Raw genomic sequence first — 19,565 nt, 5'->3', positions numbered from 1 at the left:
TTAGGTGTGTGGGGGGCAGGGTAGAGAGCGTGAGGGTTGGCTGATTGCATGAGCAGGATTACATGTTAGCTTGTAAGGATTTAGAAGGGAATATGTGGTGGGAAGCTAATTGATGACTTCTGGTTTAGAATGTCAAAGCAAACCAAACCATCTTCCAAATACTGACTGTCATATATTAACATTTTGTCCTCATTTCTGGAATGTCTGTTCAAAAATATAAAACATGGATAACACTTCTCCGCAAATGAGGAAAAGTTAAAATTGTAACAAGCAGATGATTGAGGAAAAGCCTCTGTCTTTCCTTACAAAAAACTGCATATGTAAAACAATACATTATTGTTTAATCAATATCAATGGAAAAATCATTGAATTTCTTTCCCTTAAAGCATCCCGTGTCCCCAAATCTCTGCCTTGTGTTTATGAACATACTAAGTAATAAGACAATTCCTGTGAAAGCTGGTGGGACTCCTCTTTTATAGTTCTCAGTCATCCACATTAACCCACATAATAGAAAACAGGAACTGTGTACCCATTTTCTTCTGAGAGTAATCATCATTTTTCTGCTTTTTTGCATATGACAGTAGTTAAATCAATTGCACATTGTATTTACAGGGTAAAATATCTTCATTTTCCATTTGCTCTTTTAATTCCTTAGTATTTCTCCTTTGCCACTGTCTAAAATATGCTCTTAAAAATATTTTTTATTATAAAATTTCCTTTCCATAATTATTTCTTTTTGGGGGTGGGGTGGTATAAAAATATTTTACTCTTATAAAATGTGATGAATGTTTCTACTATGATTTTATTAATATTATACATTTACTTCCTTACTTTGTCCTTTAAACCTAATTCCTGTGCAATATCAGAGAGTGTAAATGACAATACCAGAATCTGACAATGTGAAAACTCAAAGAAACTCCAAGGCTTAAAGTAAACTAATGCATCTGATCGGAGAAGAAACACACATTCTAATTACTTTGATTTTTCTCAATAAAGAATCATCGGTAATACTTACCTTTGGTTTATATTATAATCAAAATAATTATTTGTTGACTTGGAGCGATACTGAAGCTCTAGCACAATTCCATTAGAGATACACTTTTAAAAATTATATATATATAATTTATATATATAAATAATATATATATATTTCTCCAAATATGTTGAATTTATTTGGGAATTAGAAATGAAGTTTATAACCTGAGATGCACAGCTATGCCAAGTCACGCATGCATCTGAAGAGGCAGAGTAAAGGGAAGCTGATACTGGCAAAAAAATAAGTTCACATAAACTGCTTGGAAATAGAGTTCATTGGTTTTGGAGAAGCAAAGACAGAGTTGGTGTAAGTTCATTGGTGGAAATGTCATTACTGGGCAGGTGCTCTTTTAAGAGCATCTTATATGAATTATTGCAGTATTGGAGAAATAATTTCTTTGAGGGTTATTTTATTTTTTAAAACTTTTTGTTTCCATAGGTTTTTGGGGGAACAGGTGGTATTCGGTTACATGAGTAGGTTCTTTAGTGGTGATTTGTGAGATTTTGCTGCAGTCATTGCCCCGGAAATACACACTAAACACAATTTGTAGCCTTTTAGCTCTCACCCCCCTCCCACCCTTTCCCCCGAGTCCCCAAAGTTCATTGTATCATTCTTATCCCTTTGCATCCTGATAGCTTAGCTCCTACTTATGAGTGAGAACATGAGATGTTTACTTTTCCATTCCTGAGTTACTTCACTTAGAATAATAGTCTCCAGTTCTATCCAGGTTGCCACAAATGTCATTAATTCATTTCTTTTTGTGACTGAGTAGTATTCCATCATATACATATATACATTCGTGTGTGTGTGTGTATATATATACACATTCATGTGTGTGTGTGACACAATATCTTTATCCACTTGTTGATTGATGGGCATTAGGGCTGGTTCCATATTTTTGCAATTGTAAATTGTGCTTCTATAAACTTGCATGTGCAAGTATCTTTTTCATATAATGACTTCTTTTCCTCTGGGTAGATACCCAGTAGTGGGATTGCCGGATCAAATGGTAGTCCTACTTTTAGTTCTTTAAAGAATCTCCACACTGTTTTCCATAGTGGTTGTACTAGTTTACATTCCCACCAGCAGTGTAGAAGTGTCCTCTTTTCACTGCATCCATGCCAATGTCTATTATTTTTCAATTTTTTCATTATGGCCATTCCTGCAGGAGTAAAGTGGTGTCACATTGTGGTTTTGATTTGCATTTCCCTGGTCATTAGTGATACTGAGCATTTTTAAATATGTTTCTTGGCCATTTGTATATCTTCTTTTGAGAATTGTCTGTTTATATCTTTAGCTGACTTTTTCATGGCATTGTTTGCTTTTTTTCTTGTTGATTTGAGTTCCTTGTAGTTTGTGGATATTAGTCCTTTGTTGGATGTATACATTGTGAAGATTTTCTCCCACTCTGTGGGTTGTCTGTTTACTCTGCTGACTGTTCCTTTTGCTGTGCAGAAACCCTTCTAGACATTGGCTTAGGCAAAGACTTCATGACCAATAACTCAAAAGCAAATGCAACAAAAACAAAGATAAATAGGTAGGACTTAATATTAAAATTATACTTAAATTTAAATAGAAGGGACAAACCGACCTCAAAAAATCAAAGGATATAAGAGGTTCTGGTATTGTTACTGTTGACTACAGTGTCCTGGTTGTGGCTCAAGTTTTATCTTTATTTGTTTTCATGGTTGTTAAAGTCTTAATTCTAGACTTTGGTTGCTGAAATAGCCTTGAAACTGATTTACTATTAAGACAAAAAAAATTCATTAAAAATGTGGGAACATTTGTTTTGGTTAATTTGTTGACCTCCTTGTGGCTCCGATAATACTGAAATAACCTTTAAAATGTTTGGATACATTATTCGTCAACTTAAGTGAGCTCTCTGTTTCAGGTTGACTGCTAGGTAGTTCACGTTTGCTTCAACTCTTCCCCCCCACCAACACGACATGTATTTTTCTTCACATAACTGTTTATAGATCTTATCTCGTTTTCATGACATTCAATATATGATGATATTGAGGTGCATTTTAAGATCTATTTGATCATTTTAAGATCTATTTGCAGTCCCCTTACTTATATAAAGTATATTTATTAAGGTACCCCTATGTTTCAGGCACTATGCTTGGCCTAGGGGATAGAATGTTGAACAAGATAAACATGGTCTCAGCTGTACATAGTAGTTTTTACATTATAGAGAGGGGGAATATAATTTTAAAAAATAAGAAATAAGTGAATTTTAATTTATGACACGCTTAAAAGAAGCATGGTGCTGGCCTCTGCTCAGTTTTTAGGGAGACCTCAGGAAGCTTTTATTCAAGGTGGAAGATGAAATAGGAGCAAGTACTTCACATGGTGAAAAACAGGTGCAAGGTGGGGGTGGGGTGCCGCAGTTTTCAACAACCAGATCTTGCAACTCATTGTCTCCAAGACAGTACCAAGCCGTGAGAAATCTGTCCCCGTGATCCAGTCAATTCCAACAAGGCCCCACCTCCGATATTGGGGATTACATTTCAACATGAAATTTGAAGTTAGATTCTTCAACTTCAACAAATAGTGGGGACAAATGTCCAAAGTATGTCAGTTGATTTTGGTGGCTAAGTACAAATTATACAATTGCACCATCAGAACGTGCATCAGGCACTTTACCCAAACTTGTTTTTATTGCTTTCCTGCCACTCATGAACTTGCCCATACTTATTTTTATTCTGTTGAAACTTTCCCATTTGCTTCACAATCCATGATGGCACAAGACAGCATCTAGTTTTCTTTATGACCTTTAAAAAACATTAAGACTTTATTTATATGTATGTATGTATGTATGTATGTATGTATGTATGTATGTATTTATTTATTTTTTGAGATGGAGTCTCACTCTGCCATGCTGGAGTACAGTGGCACAATCTTGGCTCACTGCAACTTCCACCTCTTGGGTTCAAGCAGTTCCCTGCCTCAGCCTCCCAAGTAGCTGGGATTATAGGCGCCCACCACCACGCCCTGGTATTTTTTGTAGTTTTAATAGAGACCGGGTTTCACCATCTTGGCCAGGCTAGTCTTGAACTCCTGACCTAGAGATCTACCCGCCTCGGCCTCCTGAACTACTTGACACTGCACCTGGTCAAGACTTTATTTTGGAGCAGTTTTAGATGCTCAGCAAAATTGAGTGGATAGTGCAAAGTGCAAACAGAGCCTCCCTGCCATGATCTTGCACCAAAATGTTACATTTGTCACAATCAATGATCGAACATTGATACATCATTATCAACCAAAGTACATTTCCTTCTTTGTGTTGTACATTTTATAATGTACAAATGTAAATGACGAGTATGCACCATTACAGTATTATTCAAAATATATCACTTTCCTCCAAAAGTCCCCTGAACTCCACCCATTCATCTTTCTCTTCTCTGATACCCCTTTTCACAGTCTCCACAAGTTTTGTGTAGGGTGTAAAGTCTGTGTCTAGATTAATTTTTTCATGTGTATATCTACTGGTTCCAGAACTATTTGTTGAAATAAACTATCTTTGCTAAATTGTACTTTTCTCCTTTGTCAAAGATCTGTTTACTATATTTATGTGGGTTTATTTCTGGTTCTCTGCTCTGTTGCGCTGATCTATTCGTCTATTCTATCGCCAGTACCACACTACCTTAATTACTATAGTTTTATTTTAAGTTTTGAAATTGAGTAGTGCCAGTCCTCCAACTTTCTTCTTCTCCTTAATATTATGTTGGCTATTCTAGGGTTTTTACTTCTACATATACACTTTGGGATCAGTTTTTAGATAACCACAAAATAACTTCCTGTGATATAGATTGGGATTGCAATGAATCTGTAGATCAATTTGAGAAAAGCTGATATCTTGACAATATTGAATATTTTTTATAGATGTTCTTTATCAGTTGGAGGAAGTTCTGCTCTATTACAATTTTTTGATATATTTTTATTATTAATGGATTTTGGATTTTATCAAATGCTTTTTCTGCATCTGTTGATATGATATGGTGATTTACATTCTGTAATCTATTGATGTAATGGAATATACTAATTCATTTTTGGATGTTGAACCAATGTTGCATACCTGAAAGTTAATAATTATTTGTGTACATTTTGCATTTAATTTGCTAATATTTTATTGAGGGTTTTTACACCTATATTCGTGAGAGATATTCGTCTTTAGTTTTGTTTTCTTGTAGAGTCTTTATCTAGTTTTGCTTTAAAGTAATACTGACCTCATGAACAAGTTAGGATAGGTTTTCTCTGCTTTTATTTGCTAGAGGAGATTGCAGATAATTTGCTATTTCTTCTTTAAATATTTGATAGTATTCAGCAGCGAACCCATTTGGGAACAATGCTTTTTGATTTGAAGATTTTTAATTATTGATTAAACATTTTTAATAGACACAGGCGTACTCAGATAATCTATTCCTTCTTGTGTGAGTTTTAGAAAATTATATTTTGGAAGGAATTAGTCTATTTCATCTATGTTATAAAATTCGTGGGCATACAGTTTATTTCTTTTTTACCACTTTCATGTTCACTCATTATGGCTTCCCTTTTATTTTTGATACTAGTCATTTATGTCTTCTCTTTTTTAAAAAATTTATTTATTATTATTATACTTTAAGTTGTAAGGTACATGTGCATAACGTGCAGGTTTGTTACATATGTATACTTGTGCCATGTTGGTGTGCTGCACCCATCAACTCATCATTTACATCAGGTATAACTCCCAATGCAATCCCTCCCCCCTCCCCCCTCCCCATGATAGGCCCCTGTGTGTGATGTTCCCCTTCCTGAGTCCAAGTGATCTTATTGTTCAGTTCCCACCTATGAGTGAGAACATGCGGTGTTTGGTTTTCTGTTCTTGTGATAGTTTGCTGAGAATGATGGTTTCCAGCTGCATCCATGTCCCTACAAAGGACACAAACTCATCCTTTTTGATGGCTGCATAGTATTCCATGGTGTATATGTGCCACATTTTCTTAATCCAATCTGTCACTGATGGACATTTGGGTTGATTCCAAGTCTTTGCTATTGTGAATAGTGCTGCAATAAACATACGTGTGCATGTGTCTTTATAGCAGCATAATTTATAATCCTTTGGGTATATACCCAGTAATGGGATGGCTGGGTCATATGGTACATCTAGTTCTAGATCCTTGAGGAATCGCCATACTGTTTTCCATAATGGTTGAACTAGTTTACAATCCCACCAACAGTGTAAAAGTGTTCCTATTTCTCCACATCCTCTCCAGCACCTGTTGTTTCCTGACTTTTTAATGATCGCCATTCTAACTGGTGTGAGATGGTATCTCATTGTGGTTTTGATTTGCATTTCTCTGATGGCCAGTGATGATGAGCATTTTTTCATGTGTCTGTTGGCTGTATGAATGTCTTCTTTTGAGAAATGTCTGTTCATATCCTTTGCCCACTTTTTGATGGGGTTGTTTGTTTTTTTCTTGTAAATTTGTTTGAGTTCTTTGTAGGTTCTGGATATTAGCCCTTTGTCAGATGAGTAGATTGCAAAAATTTTCTCCCATTCTGTAGGTTGCCTGTTCACTCTGATGGTAGTTTCTTTTGCTGTGCAGAAGCTCTTTAGTTTAATGAGATCCCATTTGTCAATTTTGGCTTTTGCTGCCGTTGCTTTTGGTGTTTTAGACATGAAGTCTTTGCCCATGCCTATGTCCTGAATGGTACTACCTAGGTTTTCCTCTAGGATTTTTATGGTATTAGGTCTAATATTTAAGTCTCTAATCCATCTTGAATTAATTTTCGTATAAGGAGTAAGGAAAGGATCCAGTTTCAGCTTTCTACTTATGGCTAGCCAATTTTCCCAGCACCATTTATTAAATAGGGAATCCTTTCCCCATTTCTTGTTTCTCTCAGGTTTATCAAAGATCAGATGGCTGTAGATGTGTGGTATTATTTCTGAGGACTCTGTTCTGTTCCATTGGTCTATATCTCTGTTTTGGTACCAGTACCATGCTGTTTTGGTTACTGTAGCCTTATAGTATAGTTTGAAGTCAGGTAGCATGATGCCTCCAGCTTTGTTCTTTTGACTTAGGATTGTCTTGGAGATGCGGGCTCTTTTTTGGTTCCATATGAACTTTAAAGCAGTTTTTTCCAATTCTGTGAAGAAAGTCATTGGTAGCTTGATGGGGATGGCATTGAATCTATAAATTACCTTGGGCAGTATGGCCATTTTCACAATATTGATTCTTCCTATCCATGAGCATGGTATGTTCTTCCATTTGTTTGTGTCCTCTTTTATTTCACTGAGCAGTGGTTTGTAGTTCTCCTTGAAGAGGTCCTTTACATCCCTTGTAAGTTGGATTCCTAGGTATTTGATTCTCTTTGAAGCAATTGTGAATGGAAGTTCATTCCTGATTTGGCTCTCTGTTTGTCTGTTACTGGTGTATAAGAATGCTTGTGATTTTTGCACATTAATTTTGTATCCTGAGACTTTGCTGAAGTTGCTTATCAGCTTAAGGAGATTTTGGGCTGAGACAATGGGGTTTTCTAAATATACAATCATGTCATCCGCAAACAGGGACAGTTTGACTTCTTCTTTTCCTAACTGAATACCCTTGATTTCTTTCTCTTGCCTAATTGCCCTAGCCAGAACTTCCAACACTATGTTGAATAGGAGTGGTGAGAGAGGGCATCCCTGTCTTGTGCCAGTTTTCAAAGGGAATTTTTCCAGTTTTTGCCCATTCAGTATGATATTGGCTGTGGGTTTGTCATAAATAGCTCTTATTATTTTGAGGTACGTTCCATCAATACCGAATTTATTGAGCGTTTTTAGCAGGAAGGGCTGTTGAATTTTGTCAAAAGCCTTTTCTGCATCTATTGAGATAATCATGTGGTTCTTGTCTTTGGTTCTGTTTATATGCTGGATTATGTTTATTGATTTGCGAATGTTGAACCAGCCTTGCATCCCAGGGATGAAGCCCACTTGATCATGGTGGATAAGCTTTTTGATGTGTTGCTGAATCCAGTTTGCCAGTATTTTATTGAGGATTTTTGCATCGATGTTCATCAGGGATATTGGTCTAAAATTCTCTTTTTTTGTTGTGTCTCTGCCAGGCTTTGGTATCAGGATGATGTTGGCCTCATCAAATGAGTTAGGGAGAATTCCCTCTTTTTCTATTGATTGGAATAGTTTCAGAAGGAATGGTACCAACTCCTCCTTGTACCTCTGGTAGAATTCAGCTGTGAATCCATCTGGTCCTGGACTTTCTTTGGTTGGTAGGCTATTAATTATTGCCTCAATTTCAGAGCCTGCTATTGGTCTATTCAGGGATTCAACTTATTCCTGGTTTAGTCTTGGAAGAGTGTAAGTGTGCAGGAAATTATCCATTTCTTCTAGAATTTCCAGTTGATTTGCGTAGAGGTGTTTATAGTATTCTCTGATGGTAGTTTGTATTTCTGTGGGGTCGGTGGTGATATCCCCTTTATCATTTTTAATTGCGTCAATTTGATTCTTCTCTCTTTTCTTCTTTATTAGTCTTGCTAGTGGTCTGTCAATTTTGTTGATCTTTTCAAAAAACCAACTCCTGGATTCATTGATTTTTTGGAGAGTTTTTTGTGTCTCTATCTCCTTCAGTTCTGCTCTGATCTTAGTTATTTCTAGCCTTCTGCTAGCTTTCGAATGTGTTTGCTCTTGCTTCTCTAGTTCTTTTAATTGTGATGTTAGAGTGTCAATTTTAGATCTTTCCTGCTTTTTCTTGTGGGCATTTAGTGCTATAAATTTCCCTCTACACACTGCTTTAAATGTGTCCCAGAGATTCTGGTATGTTGTATCTTTGTTCTCATTGGTTTCAAAGAACATCTTTATTTCTGCCTTCATTTCGTGATGTACCCAGTAGTCATTCAGGAGCAGGTTGTTCAGTTTCCATGTAGTTGAGCGGTTTTGATTGAGTTTCTTAGTCCTGAGTTCTAGTTTGATTGCACTGTGGTCTGAGAGACAGTTTGTTATAATTTCTGTTCTTGTACATTTGCTGAGGAGTGCTTTACTTCCAATTACGTGGTCGATTTTGGAGTAAGTACGATGTGGTGCTGAGAAGAATGTATATTCTGTTGATTTGGGGTGGAGAGTTCTATAGATGTCTATTAGGTCTGCTTGCTGCAGAGATGAGTTCAATTCCTGGATATCCTTGTTAACTTTCTGTCTCGTTGATCTGTCTAATGTTGACAGTGGAGTGTTGAAGTCTCCCATTATTATTGTATGGGAGTCTAAGTCTCTTTGTAAGTCTCTAAGGACTTGCTTTATGAATCTGGGTGCTCCTGTATTGGGTGCATATATATTTAGGATAGTTAGCTCTTCCTGTTGAATTGATCCCTTTACCATTATGTAATGGCCTTCTTTATCTCTTTTGATCTTTGATGGTTTAAAGTCTGTTTTATCAGAGACTAGTATTGCAACCCCCGCTTTTTTTTGTTCTCCATTTGCTTGGTAAATCTTCCTCCATCCCTTTATTTTGAGCCTATGTATGTCTCTGCGTGTGAGATGGGTCTCCTGAATACAGCAGACTGATGGGTCTTGACTCTTTATCCAGTTTGCCAGTCTGTGTCTTTTAATTGGAGCATTTAGTCCATTTACATTTAAGGTTAAGATTTTTATGTGTGAACTTGATCCTGCCATTATGATATTAACTGGTTATTTTGCTCGTTAGTTGATGCAGTTTCTTCCTAGCCTCGATGGTCTTTACATTTTGGCATGTTTTTGCAATGGCTGGTACCGGTTGTTCCTTTCCATGTTTAGTGCTTCCTTCAGGGTCTCTTGTAAGGCAGGCCTAGTGGTGACAAAATCTCTAAGCATTTGCTTATCTGTAAAGGATTTTATTTCTCCTTCACTTATGAAACTTAGTTTGGCTGGATATGAAATTCTGGGTTTAAAATTCTTTTCTTTAAGAATGTTGAATATTGGCCCCCACTCTCTTCTGGCTTGGAGAGTTTCTGCCGAGAGATCTGCTGTTAGTCTGATGGGCTTCCCTTTGTGGGTAACCCGACCTTTCTCTCTGGCTGCCCTTAAGATTTTTTCCTTCATTTCAACTTTGGTGAATCTGGCAATTATGTGTCTTGGAGTTGCTCTTCTCGAGGAGTATCTTTGTGGCCTTCTCTGTATTTCCTGGATTTGAATGTTGGCCTGCCCTACTAGGTTGGGGAAGTTCTCCTGGATGATATCCTGAAGAGTGTTTTCCAACTTGGTTCCATTTTCCTCCTCACTTTCAGGCACCCCAATCAGACGTAGATTTGGTCTTTTTACATAATCCCATACTTCTTGCAGGCTTTGTTCATTTCTTTTTCTTCTTTTTTCTTTTGGTTTCTCTTCTCGCTTCATTTCATTCATTTGATCCTCAATCGCAGATACTCTTTCTTCCAGTTGATCGAGTCGGTTACTGAAGCTTGTGCATTTGTCACGTATTTCTCGTGTCATGGTTTTCATCTCTTTCATTTCGTTTAGGACCTTCTCTGCATTAATTACTCTAGCCATCAATTCTTCCACTTTTTTTTCAGGATTTTTAGTTTCTTTGCGCTGGGTACGTAATTCCTCCTTTAGCTCTGAGAAATTTGATGGACTGAAGCCTTCTTCTCTCATCTCGTCAAAGTCATTCTCCGTCCAGCTTTGATCCGTTGCTGGCGATGAGCTGCGCTCCTTTGCCGGGGGAGATGCGCTCTTATTTTTTGAATTTCCAGCTTTTCTGCCCTGCTTTTTCCCCATCTTTGTGGTTTTATCTGCCTCTGGTCTTTGATGATGGTGATGTACTGATGGGGTTTTGGTGTAGGTGTCCTTCCTGTTTGATAGTTTTCCTTCTAACAGTCAGGACCCTCAGCTGTAGGTCTGTTGGAGATTGCTTGAGGTCCACTCCAGACCCTGTTTGCCTGGGTATCAGCAGCAGAGGCTGCAGAAGATAGAATATTTCTGAACAGCGAGTGTACCTGTCTGATTCTTGCTTTGGAAGCTTCCTCTCAGGGGTGTACTCCACCCTGTGAGGTGTGGGGTGTCAGACTGCCCCTAGTGGGGGATGTCTCCCAGTTAGGCTACTCAGGGGTCAGGGACCCACTTGAGCAGGGAGTCTGTCCCTTCTCAGATCTCAACCTCCGTGTTGGGAGATCCACTGCTCTCTTCAAAGCTGTCAGACAGAGTCGTTTGCGTCTGCAGAGGTTTCGGCTGTGTTTGTTATTGCCCTGTCCCCAGAGGTGGAGTCTACAGAGACAGGCAGGTTTCCTTGAGCTGCTGTGAGCTCCACCCAGTTCGAGCTTCCCAGCAGCTTTGTTTACCTACTTAAGCCTCAGCAATGGCGGGCGCCCCTCCCCCAGCCTCGCTGCTGCCTTGCCGGTAGATCACAGACTGCTGTGCTAGCAATGAGGGAGGCTCTGTGGGTGTGGGACCCTCCCGGCCAGGTGTGGGATATGATCTCCTGGTGTGCCTGTTTGCTTAAAGCGCAGTATTGGGGTGGGAGTTACCCGATTTTCCAGGTGTTGTGTGTCTCAGTTCCCCTGGCTAGGAAAAGGGATTCCCTTCCCCCTTGTGCTTCCCAGGTGAGGCAATGCCTCGCCCTGCTTCAGCTCTTGCTGGTCGGGCTGCAGCAGCTGACCAGCACCGATCGTCCGGCACTCCCCAGTGAGATGAACCCTGTACCTCAGTTGAAAATGCAGAAATCACCGGTCTTCTGTGTGGCTCGCGCTGGGAGTTGGAGACTGGAGCTGTTCCTATTCGGCCATCTTGCTCCGCCCCCCTCTTTTATATTTAGTTAGCATGGCTAGAGTATTATAAATTTTATTGATCTTCTCAAAGAAACAACTTTTGGTTTCATTGATTTTACTATGATTTCCTGTTTCCAAATTCATTGATTTATTTCAAATATGTGTTATATTATTTCTTTTGCTTACTTTGGATTCAGTTTACTCTTTTTCTAGTTTCATGAGGTAAAGCTTAGATTACTCATTTCAGATCTTTCTTCTTTTTAATATATAAATTCATATTAATTCACTGCTATAGATTTCCTTGTGAGCACTAGTTTTGTGGCATCAAATGATTTTTGGTAAGTTGTATTTTCATTTTCATTTAGTTCAAAGTAGTTTTAAATTTATCTTGAGACTTTTTTGTTGCCATGTGTCTTACTTATTAGTGTGTTGCTTAATCTTTATGTATTTTGTGGTTTTCTGGCTATCTTTCTGTTGTTGGTTTCTAATTATTTCCATTGTGCTCTGAGAGCACACATTGTATAATTTATATTCTTTTAAATTTGATTTAGTGTGTTTTGTGGCCTAGAATGAGGTCTATCTTGCTGAATCAGTGTAAGCCTGAGGATAATGTGTTTTCTCCTGTTGCTGGGTAAAATATACTGTAAGTGTCTATTAGATCCAATTGGTTGATAGTGTTAAGTTCAACTGTATCTTTCCTGATGCTCTTCTGGCTGGATCTGTTCATTTCTGACAGAGGGGTGTTGAAGTATTCCAATATAATAGTAGATAGTATCGTTCTCCTTGCATTTCTATTAGTTTTGCCACATCTATATTGACACTCTGTTTTTTAGACACATTCATTAAATATTATTATGTCTCTTTGAGTAATTGACTTTTTTATCACTAGATAACAGTCCTGTTTATCCTTGACATGTTTTCTTGCTCTGAAGTCTACTCTCTTTGAAATTGATATAGCCACTCACTTTCTTTATTCCTTTACTTTTAATCTAGATGTGTCTTTATATTGAAAATAGTTGTTTTTTTTTTTTTTTAAGACAACACACAGTTGGGTCTTCTTTTTTTAATCCACTCTGACAGTCTCTGTCTTTTAATTGGTATATTTAAATCATTGATGTTTAAGGTGACTACTGATATAATTTGGTTAATATCTGCAACATTGTTTACTGTTTTCTATTCATTATCCTTCTTTCTTTTTATTTTTATCTTCCATTTTTATTCTGCCTCCTCAATCTTAATTGATGATTTGATATGATTTTGTTTTCTCACCTTTCTTAGCATATACATTATACTTTTTTTATACTTTACTCTTCTTTAAACTGCTTTTACTTATTGGTTGCTGTAGAGATTAAAATATGTACTTACAGTAAATGCAACTCTAGTTTCAAATAACACTATGCCACTTTGGAAGTAGTACAATTACCCTCTAATGAAGTATTGCTAATTTCTCCCTCCCATTCCTTCTGTAATAACTGTCATTCATTTAACTTATCTATAGCTATAATAATTGTATGCATTGCTGCTATTATTATTTTGAACAAACTTATTTGTTAGACTATTAAAAATAAGAAATATGTTTTATTTTACCTTCATTTATTCATTTACTAATGTTCTCATTTTCTTTATTTAGATCCACGTTTCTGACCTGTGTTATTTTCCTTATCTTTAAATAATTGTTTTTAAGCTTTCTTGCCAGGTAGTGTTACTGGCAACAATTGCCTCAGTTTTTGTTTGTCTGGAAGAGTCTTTATTTGTCCTTCACTTTTGAAAATTAATTCGGCTGGATGGATAATTCGAGGTTGGTGGGTTGTTTTCAAGACTTTAAATATTTTATTGTACTTTCTTGTTGTTAGGACAGTTATTTTTTTAACAAAAAAAGAGGAAAGTTTATTGAAATTTCAAGCTACATTTGAAAAATCAAAATTCAAATCCTGGAAACATACATCAGGATAAAGTTTTAGAAACTATCACACACTCCCTGTATTAGTCCTTTCTCGTGCTGCTATGAAGAAATACCAGAGACTTCATCATTTATAGAGAAGAGAGGTTTTAACTGACTCACAGTTCCACATGGCTGGGAAAATGTCTCAGGAAACTTACAAACGTGGTGGAAGTCATCTCTTTACAGGGCAGCAGGAGAGAGAATGAATGCCAAGTGGAGGGGGAAGCACTTTATAAAGCCATCAGATCTCGTGAGAACTCACTCACTATCATGAGAACAGCATAGGGAAATCCACTACCGTGATTCAGTTATCTTCACTTGGTCCCGCCCTTGACACGGGGATTATTACAATTCAAGTTGAGATTTGGGTAGGGACACAGAGCCAAACCATATCACTCCCCTACAGACAAGCTCCCTGCATACACCTCCCAGGCTTCACTGGATTAAAGCCATTCCCTTGTCCATCCTTCATCCACAGTAGGACACCTTCCTTCTTTTCACTTGTAAGTTTTCCACATAATTATTTCTTTATTTTAAAATAATTAAACATAATTTAAATGACACTGTGAAGTGCAAACTGATCTGTTAACCCCATTCTGTGAAGTCAGCACCACTGAATGGTGGGTTTGGCATTCTAATGACTTCATGTGTCTTCAGTGGACAGCTGGGGAAAGGATTGCAGCAGTAAGGCATCTGTGGCTGCATTCAGAGGCTGGCACGCTCCCTGCCTTTACTTACGAGATTTACTTAACCTAAAGGAGAAACAGAATCAATATGGCAAATGAATACAGTCAAAAGACTTAGCCTTAAGAGATAAGATACCAGTCAATACTCCCAAAGCTGTTTAGACCCTTTGACATGTAGGTGGATGAGTGTATGTATACATCACTACACTAAGACACAGATCAAGCCCTATGTGTGTGTGTGTGTGTGTGTGCGCGCACGTGTGTGTGTGTGTGCATTTGTGACTTTAAGAAAAACTATGCCAATACTAACCAAGCAGAACTTTGTAAGCAGTCATCTTAAAGCTGTAATCTCACACTGCACTGTGTACAAAACCACGCTTTATACCATATTAACCAACAGAAGGCTGACTTGGCTCAATCTGTCCCTTCTGTGTCCTCTGCTTTCACAAAGCAGAGGAGAAAAGGGAGGCTGCCTCTGCTTAAAACACAAGCGACTTATTTATAGGAACAGTTGCTGTCAGGTGAAGTTGTTGAAGACGTCCATGGAATGAGAAATAGGCCCCTTATACTTTCTGGAGAAAACTGGTGTCACATCTCAAACTACCCTTCCTCTTTGCCAGGTGCAACTAAGTTGCCCAGTCCCTGGGAGCCCCCAGGGTGCAGTAGCATTAGAGGCTCACTGGCTTGGAGTTACTAGACCCCATGCAACTCAGCCTCCAGAGGTCTACTCTTTGTCGGGGATCTGTCACTAGAGTGGACCCAGGTGGCCATGTCCCTTTTTCTTTTTTTTCCTTTTTCTTATTTTTTATTTTTTTTTTTTGACAGAGTCTCGCTCTGTCACCCAGGCTGGAGTGCAATGGCACAATCTCGGCTCACTGCAGGCTCCACCTACCAGGTTCAAGCAATTCTCGTGCCTCAGCCTCCTGAGTAGTTGGTATTACGGGTGTGCGCCACCACACCCCGCTAATATTTGTATTTTTTTAGTAGAGATGGGGTTTCATCAACTTGGCCAGGCTGGTCTCGAACTCCTTGCCTCAAGTGATCTGCCTGCCTCAGCCTCCCAAAATGCTGGAATTACTGGCATGAACCACTGTGCCCGGCCTGGCCATGTTCTTAGGACGTCTCTTGACACCAGCTATACAAGGTGTAAACTTCTCATGAGATGATGCTTGGGAAGCCAAAAACAAACTGGAAATAACTAGGTAAAACAAGTTTAGTGGCTTTGCTCACTCTGAGGACAGAACCACTTACACTGCAGAACCACCAAGGGCCTCAGGCACTTGGGATTCAGCAGCTTGCTCTTTAGGGCTCAGACCAGACTGGAACTTCTCCAGCTGCTCTGGCTTGCCAGGGTTTTCAAGAGGGTGTTCTTGCACTCCAGCTGGGAGTTCATCTCCACCAGCTCTAGTATCTGCTCCTTCAGAATCTCCACCTCTTCTCACACAGCATGCATCAGATGATTCTTCATCAGACCGAGGGATCCATGGCCTGCTCTATCTTGTTGTCTACGGCCACCATGCTGGCTCTGGAGGCACTGACTTTAAAACTAGCTAGGAATTCCTTCTGGGCTGAGAAGCTTCCAGCCTTCTCCAAAGCAGTGCATGGTGGGCTGCCAGAAACCTGCCTCACCTTGCACAGCCCTGCCCAGCCCTGCCCACCTTTCCTATGAGTCTGGCTACCTATGTGGCTGCAGCAGCTGGTTCTGATGGCACAGGCTGCAATGAAAAAAAAAAGAAGTCCAATATAATTCTTATCCTTATTGCTTTCCGGTTAAGGTATTTTTGTTTCTTATGATCTTTTTCAAGATTTTTTCTGTCTTTGATTTTCTTTATATAATTTTCGCAGGTGTAGACTTTTTGACATTTATATTGCTCTGTGTGCTTTGAAATGCCTGTAACTGTGGTTTGGTGTCCGAAATTAATCCTAGTAGATTGTCAGTGATTATTGCTTCAAGTATTTCTCCTGTTCCTTTCTCTTTTTCTTCTTTTCCCAGTATTCTCATTACATATATGTTATACCTTTTGTAGTCATCTCACATTTCTGTTCTATTTTTTTTTCTGTATTTTTGTTCTTTGCATTTCAGTTTGTGAAATTTCTATTGACATTATCTTCCAGTTCACTGTTTCCTTCATGGGCCATGTTCAGTTTACTAATGAACCCATCAAAGGTATTCTTTTTTGTTACAGTGTTTTTGATTTCTAGCATTTCCTTGTATTCTTTCTTAAAATTTCCATCTCACGGCTTACATTATCCATCTGTTCTTGCATGTTGACACTTTTTTCATTAGAATATTTGGCTTATTAAATCAGTTATTTTAAATTTTCTGTCAGATAATCCTCTGTATCATATCTGAATCCAGATCTTACATTTGCTTTGTCTCTTCAAATTGTGTGGTCTTTTGTGATTTTTTGTTGGAAGGAAGTCATACTGGATAACTGTGGCATATAGGTCTTCACTGATGTATTGCTAGAATGTGGGTGGAAGGAGAATCATCATATTGCCCTGTGGTTTGACCTCAGCCTTTTAGTGAGCCTGTTTCCCTGAGCTATGACCTTTGTAATTGCTTCTCATCATTCCTCCACCACCTAGGTGATACAGGGGCTCCAGATATTGCTGGAGTTAAATACTTTCCTTCCAGGTTGGTTAGCCTCTGGTAAAGCCCCAGTGGATACAGCTTTAACAAAATAGTCTTTCTTGAGGGCGGGCCTTGTGAAAAACTGAATGCTCTCAGAGTATTTCCTAATGGCTGCTTTTCCTCTCCTCCTGCTGAAATAACTAAGACATTTTTCTCTGATGTTCACTGTGAGAACCTAGTTATCTCTTGGCAGTAAAACTCACAAAAATGTGAAAGCATCTCTAAGACTACCCCCACTTTGGAGCTTTTAACTCTCAAACTTTTTTCACACAAATCCTCCAGAAATGTATTAATTATTGTTTTAATTTTTCTACTCTGGATTGGTTAACATGGGTATTTATGTGCGTGCATTTCTGCTTCAATAAGTTGTTATTCTATCTGCTTATCTTCTTCTACAATTTTGGGGACAGAGGTTTGCCCTATGACCTAGGTTCTCTGATGAATCAATAATATGGTGTTGATTTTCAGTTTGTTCAGCTTTTGTTGTTGTTGTGTGGACAGGACTGTTGACCTCCACATTCTTTACATGATTAACTGGAAACTGGAAATTCCCTTTATGAACATTTCAAGTGGGAACGTTTTCTGGGACCTTTTTGTCTCTGTATTGACATGTTAGTCCTTTTTTTTTTTTTTTTTTTTTTTTGAGATGGAGTTTCGTTCTTGTCGCCCAGGCTGGAGGGCAGTGGCGCAATTTTGGCTCACTGCAACATCTGCCTCCCGGGTTCAAGCGATTCTCCTGCCTCAGCCTACAGAGTAGCTGGGATTACAAGCGCTTGCCACCACACCCAGCTAATTTTTGTATTTTTAGTAGAGCCGGGGTTTCTCCATGTTTGTCAGGCTTGTCTCAAACTCCTGACCTCAGGCGATCTGCCTGCCTCGGCCTCCCAAAGTGCTAGGATTACAGGCGTAAGCCACCGCTCCCGGCAGTAATTCTTATAACAAGATTTTCGGTTATTTATGAGTGGAAGCTGGCATGATGTTAGTCTTTGGGAGAAATTACTAGTCCTGTGCATCTTGAGGCAGAATAAAAGTTCAATTCAGAGAAAAAAACCCTAACTATATAAAAACAATGAGATAGGTAAAGACAAATGCCAAAGTGATAAGTTTAGTTGTTTATCCAACAAGTTGCCTTTTATCAAGTTGACAGCTACAGTATTTTTGTTTTTGTGGTTGGAAAACTGGAGTATCAATTAAGATACTTTCAGCCACGTGTATTAGAATACCAGACTGAAATGGAATTAAACCCTAGAGGTTTATTACTTTCACATAAAAAATACCAGAGAGAGATGGTTCAGGTGTTGGTTAAATGGCTTCTTTTATTCTCTCAGTCTTCCCTTTGAAGGATCTCATCCTCACATACTGAACCCCAGGAATCTCAACTGAAGCCCCAGGAATCTCAAGCTGACAGACTATATTTGATGCAGGGAAGGGCAAAGTAGAACATTTGCCTAGTTTTTCACTCCTAATCGTGGAAGAAAACCTTTTTCTGAAGCCATATCCCAGCACAGAAGATTTCTTCTTGGATTCCATTGGCCCCAGTTGGTTTTCAGCCTCAAATCCTAGTGAAGAATCAGATATAAACATTAGGGCACCATAAAAATCGAGGATGTTTATGTCTATTTCTGAGTAAGAATATGAGAATAGTGTTTATAATTTTTTGGGGAATAAAATGGCCTATTAAGGAAAAATATTTTACTTCTACATGAAATTTAGCATTTCAACATTGAAGTTGCTTTTTATATGCATATTCTAAATGTATCCCCCCAATGATAAGCTTTGCTGATATAATTTAATTTTTATTTGCCACCAGTTCTTCAATACGTGAAGAAGAGAACTATCTTAACCATGAGTTTTTTGTTGAGTTAATTTCTCACTTTAAACTGTTATCACTTGTGAAATGTATAACTACGGAGGAGCAGTGTGTGAGAGACAGAGTAAAAATAGACATGTGAAGTCTGCTGTATTCGATCTAGCCGTAACATAATTATTTTGCAATGAAAGGTATAGTTCTGAATTTACTGGAACTACTTAATTCTTTTCAGTTACAAGTCGGGATAATAAACTACTTGAAAACATATAATGAAACTGAAGGACATAGTTCCTTTTTTTACTTTAATAAGTGGATTCAGGTTAATTGCTTTTATTTTACATTGAAATGAATAGTTTGGTTAGGTCAGAGCTTAATAAAACATGAATGAATGAATGTACATGGTATAAAATCACATTTTTCTTGTTTTTTTTTTTCCGATGTGTTTCAGATAGAGTGATTAACCATCCCTGCTAATGTGGAACAGAGAGGTCTCATGGGATACTGGGACTTTCAGTGCTAAAAGTAGTAAAGTCTAAGGAAAACTAAGAGGAATTGATCACTCTAGCTTCAGAGTGTCTTAAAGCTTCGAAGTATATATTTTGGATTAGAATTCATGAATGAATTTGAGGCAGTTGGCAAATAAATGTATTTCATGAGAAGTCATCTTTCTGTCATCCTTAATATAAAACTCTTTGTTTTCTAATTTGGCTTTCTTAGTAAATCATTTGGCTTCTTTAATAGTTTCT

At 38.1% G+C, this 19,565-nt stretch overlaps 1 pseudogene; it reads right to left on the bottom strand.

Annotated features, from left to right (window-relative positions):
• Positions 1-15,621: 15,621 nt before the first annotated feature.
• Positions 15,622-16,641, bottom strand: LOC144338530 (TSC22 domain family protein 3 pseudogene; annotated as a pseudogene).
• Positions 16,642-19,565: the final 2,924 nt, after the last annotated feature.

Source organism: Macaca mulatta, chromosome X, assembly GCF_049350105.2.
Source record: "Macaca mulatta isolate MMU2019108-1 chromosome X, T2T-MMU8v2.0, whole genome shotgun sequence".
NCBI classification, from domain to species: domain Eukaryota; kingdom Metazoa; phylum Chordata; class Mammalia; order Primates; family Cercopithecidae; genus Macaca; species Macaca mulatta.
Note: the sequence above shows the minus strand (reverse complement) of the source record. Positions and strands in the feature narration are given on the sequence as shown.